Genomic DNA, 9,068 nt, shown 5'->3' with positions numbered 1-9,068 from the left:
GTAAATTATCGAGACTTGAGATGGATAGATTATGAGAAGTAAGGGTTAAATGGTTATTTTGGACTTCATTGTAAAGAGTTTTGAAAGTTAGGGTTTATAAGGTAAACAAATAAGGGTGGAGGGGCTGAAGTTGAAAAATCATATTATATGTTTGAAATGAGATACGGGATATACCCGTATCCCTTCCCCACCTCATTTCATCTTAAACCCTAAGCAAGGAAGCGGCAGCCAACCTTATGCCTCCCTCCAGCCGCCATTCACTTCCTTCTTCATCTCCGACCTAGCGCCGCCATCTCCCCTCTGCTGTCAACAATCAGTGTATCGGCGAAGAGAAGATCAATGCATCAATGTCGTGTTAATCGGGAGGAGCGGGAGAGTGTGGATCGTGGAAGTCGTGACTGCTGCCGGTGTTACGTCCGTCGGTGACGGAGGAGCAGTTCATCTCCGTCGCACCTGCTTCACTCCATTCTTTTCTCTCCCTCAGTTCGTTGATATTCCATAGTCCCTCCATGCCTCCTTCTTCTTATTCTGCCGGCTGTCGCTGTTTTATCTCGTCACCACCAACCGCCGTGGGTGGTGGCTGCGAGTTTGGGTGGATGTGTGATGTTGCTTCGAGATTCATGTGACTATTGGCTTGCTGTCACTGGGAGCGAGCTCCTAAAGACCACCCCCTTCGTGTGTGCTGCTGCCTAACGTCGTCAAGACCGCCGCTGCCACCTTTCTATGGTGTTGCTGTCGCCATTCGCCACCAGGAGGGTGGTTGGACCTGGTTGCAAGAAAGAAAAGAGTGTGGGTGTTTGTTCTTTCTATACTTTGTGTTGTGTGTAGCTTGTTGGCCGGAAAAGTCGCTGCCACCACCGTGAGGTGGTGGCTGGCACCATTCGCCGCCGCCGGCCACCATGGGGTGGTTGTGCATGTTTAATTAGTGTAGTGTGTGTGTTTATTTGTGGGTTCATTGTAAATTGTAAAGCAATTGGAATAATGAAAGGAAAAATCAAACCACCACCATAGGGTGGTGGCTGCCGCCTCCCGCCGCCACCGGCCGCCGTGTCGGGTGGCGGTGTGCCTTGTCTCGATTGTGTTGATTCGTTTGGGGTGCTTGAAACCCTAGTGGGCCTTGTAAGCCCTAATGGGCCCAATTAAGCTTAATGGACCCTAATTGACTCAAATAAAACCCTAATGGGCTTAATGATATTCTTGTGGGCTTAATGGGTCCAATAAAGCCCTAATGGACCTAAAAGCCCAACAAATTGATAAATGGGCTAATATTTGGATTGGAACACCATAATGCCAATAAAACCCTAAATTGTGGAAATTGCTTGGGACGCACACGAGAATTAATTATTAAATCTTAACCAATAATTAATAATCATTGGCAAACTAGCGTAGGGAATAATGGACTTAACGGATTAAGTCCTTAATGGGTTGAGAAAGAAACACGGAACCTTAATCATCATTTCATGTGAAAACTCTAGGTTGGGATTATGCGCTTGGACTTATCGAGACCCACATTTGGGCCATTGGAATGGAATTGTGTGATTAAGCCCAATCACACCATATGACTTATTTAAAAGAATGAGGGACTTAATGGATTAAGTCCTTAGAGGAATAATTCCTTAATGGGTTAAGTAGGAACTTAACCCTAATCGGCATTTTATGTGAAACCCTAACTTCACTTGGGTTTATTGTTGGGCATTTCTGTTGGGCCTTAATAATTGGATTATTAATGGGCCTAGGGTAAGTCCCACGTAAGGGGGGGTGGGCCCAATTTGGAAAATTGGGCCATAGATGGACCATATGTTGGGCTTTAATCCCTAGTTGACTTTGGGCCTATGGATTGGGCCTTGGGCTTGGGTAAGCCAAGCTAGGGGTAATGTAGTAATTATCCAAAGCATGTATTTTTTTTAGTTGTGTGTTAGAACCCAATTATTAATTGGGTGTTATTTGGTGTTGACAGTTCGGGAATCTGTCAGCCAGCAGCTGGGGTTGAGTCTGCGGGACTTCAGCAGTGTGGGATTGTGTCGACGGGACTTCAGCAGTGTGAGGTGAGTTTCCTTCCAGTAGGGACGGGTCTAAGGCCACAATGTCGGCCTGTCCAGTTAGCAGTAGTTTCCGGACTTCGGTCCGATATAGTAGCTAGTATGTTTGATGCCTTCGTGGCTCAGACAGGATTTATGCGCTATGTTTATGTGTTATGTGTTATGTGTTCCGGGCTACGGCCCGATGTAGTATGCAGTATATGTGTTCATGCTAGTTGATATGCTATGCTCTGTTCCGTCAGTTAGTTCCGGACTTCGGTCCGATGCAGGGGACAAGGTCCCAGTTAGTTCCGGACTTCGGTCCGATGCAGTTAGTTCCGGACCTCGGTCCGACGCAGTTAGTTCCGGACTTCGGTCCGATGCAGTTAGTTCCGGACTTCGGTCCGATGCAGTTAGTTCCGGACTTCGGTCCGATGCAGTTAGTTCCGGACTTTGGTCCGATGCAGGGGACAAGGTCCCAGTCAGTTCCGGACTTCGGTCCGATGCAGTTTCCGGGCTTCGTCCCGATGCAGTGGGCAAGGCCCAATATGTGTTTATATGTTATTGTATGGTATGTGGTAGTTTGGGGGAGCTCACTAAGCTTCGTGCTTACAGTTTTAGTTTTGGTTTCAGGTACTCAGTTTTCAAAAAGGAGCTCGGGAAGATTGCAGTGCACACACCATTTGTTCAGCCTGGGATGTTTTTACTCTGATATATTTGACAGTTGTTATAATATTTTGAGATACATTGATTATGATTTCTATATGAGGTTTATTGACTATGGTTTTATCATTAAATTAAACGAAATTTTCAGACTGTGTTTTTGGGATGTTTCAATTTCTCCACGGGGATAGTATTCATCCAACAACATCTCCTTGAGTTCCTCCCATGGCGTGGCATTTGCTACTAGGAGTGTTAAGGCCTCAACATGGAAATTCCACCATGACAGTGCTCAATCGACAAACGTACATGCCGCAAACTTTACTTTACTCTCCTTAGGCAATTCACATATCTCAAAGATTGACTCGATCTTCTCTATCCAGCACTTCAAAGTTATCACCCCACCGGTTTTGTTGAATGTTTGGGGTTTTGCATTAGAGAAATCATTGTAAGTGAAGACTTTTGTAGGCCCTTGATTCATTCCATGGTTGGAGCTTCCTGTTCCTTGACCATTTCCGCCTCCATTATATCCATTGTGTATGTGAGCCAATGCTGCAGTGACTACAATCGATACTGATGCCTAGAATGCACCAGAGTTTACCTCCAGTGTAAGCAGTTATGGTGGCTGCGTGTTGTTGTTTTTGCGCATGTACCTTCGAGGCATCTGTTGTCATGGAGTATAGAGATGATGAGTATATCATAGTTTTTGTTTCCAAATTCCTTTATTATCTAGCGGTGGCGGTGGTTCGGTTGTACTTATAAATGAAATCATATAATATCAATAAATAATGAAAATAGAACTCATAGCAGATAACAACATCACAATAAAACACAGATTGTTTCATTAAGGATAAACTTCGTAATACAATACATTAAAATTTTCCTTAAAAAAAGGCATCTCGTACATAGAGAAAATGAAATCTACCAGCATAACGACTCTATGAGTAGTGTAGTCACTTAATCATAAAGTCGGTCCTACATACAATAGTGCATGAAAGGAGAGAGAGAGAGAGAGAGAGAGAGAGAGAGAGAGAGAGAGAGAGAGTCCTATCGATAGTGGCGGTGATACTTAGATGCCGAAATGACGCACCAGAAGTTCAGCCAAATCACTCATCTCCCAAGTGATCTTAGCTTCCCTTTGTTTAGCTCGAACTACCCTAGATTCGACGGCAAAAGAGTTGTTGCCTGAGAGTGGCCACGTCCTCCTCTAAGGAGCGTAGTCGGTCAGTGGAGTCTTCTTATGCTATGTGCCGATTCGGTATTACTTCTAAAGGGTGGGGTTTGCTAGGAATTTCTACAACTCCCTCTTCATCATCTATCTCCTCATCAAATGTCTCATCCTCATAGTCTGTTTCTTGATATTCTTTGGGTCCTATCCCTAGGTCTCCCCCATGAACCACTTCTGGTTCTTCTTCAATCCACCCGTGGGGCACTAGGTCCTGGTAGTAGAGACCGCCTTGCTAGAACTCAGCCATGGTGCATGCACGAGAATGAAGGTGTGAGAAGAATGTACAAAGTGTACGTGCGAAGGTTATATAATATCCTAAAATACTCCTATTGTATTTTATTTGTTTATGTTCGGTTCATCAATCCTTTGGGTATTAGGTTGACAAGTTTCAGATTCGTTGTCCACCCTGATCACTCCCAAACACATGTTCATCGTACCTTGAATAAATATAGTTGATCAGACTATATTTATCCCCAATACGATTACATAAATGCTTGGGTCTAACCATGTTGCTCAACTCCTCTAAAGACTATTATTGTTTCTTATCGTGACAATACTCTAATATGCACAGATAGGTATGTATTTTATTTTTGTTCAGAGTATTTTAGTCCTAATGTATTTATATTTGGATATATTGTATAATTAGATATGCCAGTTCACTAAAAACATTGCTATGATACCAATCTATCACACCCCCGAACCAGACAGCAAAAACATCCTGGGGCGGGTGACTTCATCTTGTAATATCGTCACAGTGAATATAACTGAATCAAAGACAACATCATCATCATACATAAAATATACCAACCATCATAGTCTTACATGAATGTGTTTGTTCACAAATTACATCCCCAAAATATTAAATGTATGATGAAAGCAAAACACAATATCCACATTTCCTTCGCGACCAACCTGTTTAACGAGTCCTAGAGAATACGAGTTATTTTGAAAAATGTCAACATATATAATGTTGGTGAGTTCATAGGCATGTGTGTATGAAAAGTCTTGTATCATTTTGTAAACACCAGAAAATATGATATTTTACGTAAAAGTAGTTTGAGAGTTTTGTTTCAAATATTGTATTAAAGCATGTGTGTTCTTGTTGTGACAGTGTATAAAGAGAGAGTTCCAGAAAATCCTATATTTTCTGTTGAAAGTATATTGTAGTGTATAGCATGTAGTTTCCGGAAAAATCCGATATTTTCTGTCTGTAAAAGAGTTATGGTCTTAAAACCCTAGGACCTGAATAATGTAGTAAATGTATAGTTCATACTTTGTAACAAGAGTATAGTATGTGTATTCTGTAAATTTATTGTGTTTGTTAATCTCTCTGTGAGTCGTTATAACCATACTTGATATGACTGATATGCATGTCATGATGTTCTTCAGGCGTCGGTTAAGTTAAGACATTTGTCATCCTAGACTGACCCTGTCTAGCTGTAGCGAACAGCTCAGGTGTGGGTGTCAACCCCGTATAGATCTATACATAAATTCTCGCTCTCCCTCGAGGAGACTCTGGTTATAACTACAGGACTTACAGTGTACACTTGGTAGGTACGAGTGAAGGGGTGTCTCACAAGAGCTTTAACTAAATTTACTTTAATGGTGTATCACATTATCTAACGCTTTAAATAATGTTTCGAGTATGTATTTTGGATAAAATGCATCGGTGATAAAAATATATTTGTTTTTATCAAAATGTCAGATATTTATTGTTATCGACTTAATTAACATAATATGTGTTGTAAAGGCCCAATGAGGAAGTAAATGGGCATATAAGGCCCAATTAGGAAAACATTACCAGACATGGCCCACTAAGCATGTAAGGCCCAATAAGCATGTAAGTGGGTAAATAAGGTCCAATTAGGATAAAAATTCCAAACATGGCCCAATAAGCATGTAAATGGGTTTATATGGCCCAAATAGAGTAAAAATGTTGTAAATAGTCTATTAGTTATCAAAATGAACGTTTTAGCTCAAATAGTACAAAAATGACATAAAAGGTCCACTTTTATTAAAAATGACCATTTTGGCCCAACAAAAAAAAATTGGCAATAAAGGCCCACCTTTTTGTCAAAATTTATATTTCTAGCCCATTAAAGCCGAAAATCACAATAATAGCCCATTTTCATTAAAAATGACATTTGTAGCCCATTAAATTTGAAAATTACAACAATGGCCCATTTTCGTTAAAAATGACATTTTTGGACCCATAAAATCGTGATTTATCAAATAAAGGCCCATTTTATACAAAAATGACATTTTTAGCCTATGAAATCGTGAATTTCCAAATAAAGCCCATTTTAAAGAAAATTAGCATTTTTGGCCCATAAAACCGTGGGTGGTTTAACAAAGCCTGTTTTAAATAAAATTGGCACTTTAGGCCCCAAATAACCGAAAGTTGACAATTTAGGCCCATTTATACCGAAAATGACACCAAAAGCACATCTTGTTTATCTTTATTGTCAAATATGGCCCTTTTGTGTTCTTTCTTTGGTTTTCTAGTAAATTTTACATGTTTAATCTTTCTAACATTTTATAAATTTACATAAAGTAGTTTGTTTACAAATATCACCAAGGCTTGGAATGTATTTCAAATTTTTGTGAGTGTTTAACATGTTTTCATGGCATAATCACAACATATCATGAAAAATACACACATACATGCAAAATACTAAGTTTTACCACAAAACTACTATGTATTCTTCACTAAAAGGTAGTAAAGCTCGAAAACGAGGAGGGTATGAAGCTCACCTTGGTGTTAGATCGGTTTTGAAGAGAAGAATGAAGGTGTTTTTGGTATTGAGTGCTTCTTTGGAAGGAGGTTCGAAACTTAAATGGTTCTAGGAAGCTAGAACACTAAATGAAGCTATGTAAGGAAGAGTTCTTATTTTAAAATGGAAACAAATCATTTTGAGAGTGATAGTAACTTGCCTAGTTATGATCTTTAATGAAAAACTCTTGAATACACCCAAAAATCTTCAAATATTTGATGGGATGAATGAGGGAATTTTCTTTTGCTTGAGAGAGAGATATGAGAGAGTGTTTGAGTGAATTTAAAGTGAACATTGGAGAGAAAAACACGGGGTCTCGGACGAGTTTTAGAGAAGGAAGATGGAAAGAGGTTAGTATGGCCATTACATGATGGTTACCATAATTCCTATAAGTATAGTAGATAAATTGCATGGATATACAACATGCAAAAATGAGGTGTCAACCCCTTATTTGTTTCTTTTTTTTTTCAAAACCGAGAATAGGAAAGGGGAAAGAAGAAAATGGATATCGGGCTTGGATTTAAATGTAGTTGGTATTGCATTCGCCTATTTGGGATTTTTCTATCCATAGGGGCTCACTTATAAGTTTACGGCGCAATATGGTTAAATAAATAGGTTTTTGACCCATAGAAACAACATGAGTGGTTTTCGGCCCAATAAGGCCCATGAAGAGTCTTGTGGCCCAAAATACTATTGTTTTATGAATGTAGGTCCAACTAGGGGCCAAATGAGGATTTTTAGCCCAAAAGAACCAAGTTAAGAGGTTACTGGCCCATTAGGCCCATTAAGTGAATCCTGCTCCAATAAGAGGTTTGAACTGGAAAGTTAGGGTTACAAGCCCAAAGTTGAGTGAATGTAGCGTATTGAATTAGGTTTAGAGCTTTCACGAGGAAGTTTCGACTTGAATTGTCATTTGTGAATGAAGCACTTGCATTAGATCAAAATTAGGGTTATAAGATATGCTAGAAGTTATTTACACATAAACAAAGTTTCCTACCCCAAAATGCTAGTTCACATGATGGAGATATGAATTTTATAAGATATAAAAGTCTGTCGTGCACAAGGAATGTATGACATCCAAAACTAAAAAGAACATGGTTGAGTTTTAACTAAAGTCACCAAAAGGAGAATCGTAGTACTCCTTAAGATAACAATTTTGAGAAAAAGAACGCTAAAATCGAAGTCCGTACAAGAGAGATATGATTTTCACAAAATCATTAAATCATATAAAAATAAGGGCTACGAATAAAGTCAGAATTAACCAATGCAACCTAAAGGAAAGTTGTAGTACTCGCTAATTGCTACATGTGGATATAAGTAACGTTGAAAATGGAACTTGTATGAGGAAGTTACGAAGTTTAAAAAATATACAATTTGCATGGCACAGGAAGCATGTGCAACACACTTAACTTCTAGAAGGGCGAAGTAGACCTACCAGAGTTCAACATGTGGTAATAGAAGACTGGAGCAACATAGGAAGCGCACGACACATAACCCAAATACATGAGGGCCATCCCTTAAAATTTCCCTAGAAAAGTCGTTGCCTCCTCATTCATTTCTCACTCAAACGTTTCTCTTTTCTCTCGTTTTAGCTCCAAAAAATCTTATAAAATGATAGGAAATTTATTATTTATATATTCTAGCTACTAGCAAGTGGTACTCTCGAGTCCGGTCGATCTTGAGCCCTCGTCAATACCAGTCACAATCCTAGAGTCTAATAAAGCACGCTTCAAATGTGAGTTTCATGGCTCCAATTTTATAGTTTTCAAATGTTTTATGGGGGGGGGGGGGGTGAGGAATACATGCTATAAAACTATTTCAATGATTTTACAAAAGATTATTACTTGTAATATATCAATTGTTTTGAAACTGCATGCAAACGTTAGGTTAATAATATGCTCGGTAGTTACCCTGCCTAATCTTTCGAAATGATAGTATAACTAGTTGTTATAATGCCTAAGATTATACTAAAATATAATACCTAGTTGTTATGTGGTCTATTTCCTACAATAACCTAGTTTCTGGACGTTATGTTGGCTAAAATCTTTGGATAAGCAATATACTTGTTACTCTGCCCTAATATCCTAAAAATGTCAAATAAACTAATAATTATAGATATGGTATTACACACACACACACACACACACATATATATATATATATATATATATATATATATCAGAATAATTATGTAAGGAAATTATATTAAAGGAAAGATTAAGGATAAGCATTGTACTTAGTTGTTACTCTGCCCTGATATCCTATCAAATAATATTAATATAATGATAATCCATTTTTCTAGGGTAACATAGTACCTCAATCCGGCCAAATCTAAAAGATAGTATTGAATCTAGAAATTAATTGAACCATTTCTCTAGGGCGCCATAG

At 38.9% G+C, this 9,068-nt stretch overlaps 1 long non-coding RNA gene across 1 annotated transcript; it reads left to right on the top strand.

Moving 5' to 3' along the window:
- Positions 1–202: 202 nt before the first annotated feature.
- Positions 203–2,772, top strand: LOC145039024 (uncharacterized). The gene is made up of 3 exons (XR_013679689.1): positions 203–789; positions 1,958–2,045; positions 2,652–2,772. It is a non-coding gene; the product is annotated as an uncharacterized LOC145039024 (long non-coding RNA).
- Positions 2,773–9,068: the final 6,296 nt, after the last annotated feature.

Source organism: Lactuca saligna, chromosome 4 (assembly GCF_052625555.1).
Source record: "Lactuca saligna cultivar CGN05327 chromosome 4, ASM5262555v1, whole genome shotgun sequence".
Classification (NCBI taxonomy): Eukaryota; Viridiplantae; Streptophyta; class Magnoliopsida; order Asterales; family Asteraceae; genus Lactuca; species Lactuca saligna.
This window is presented reverse-complemented; position numbering and strand designations above follow the sequence as displayed.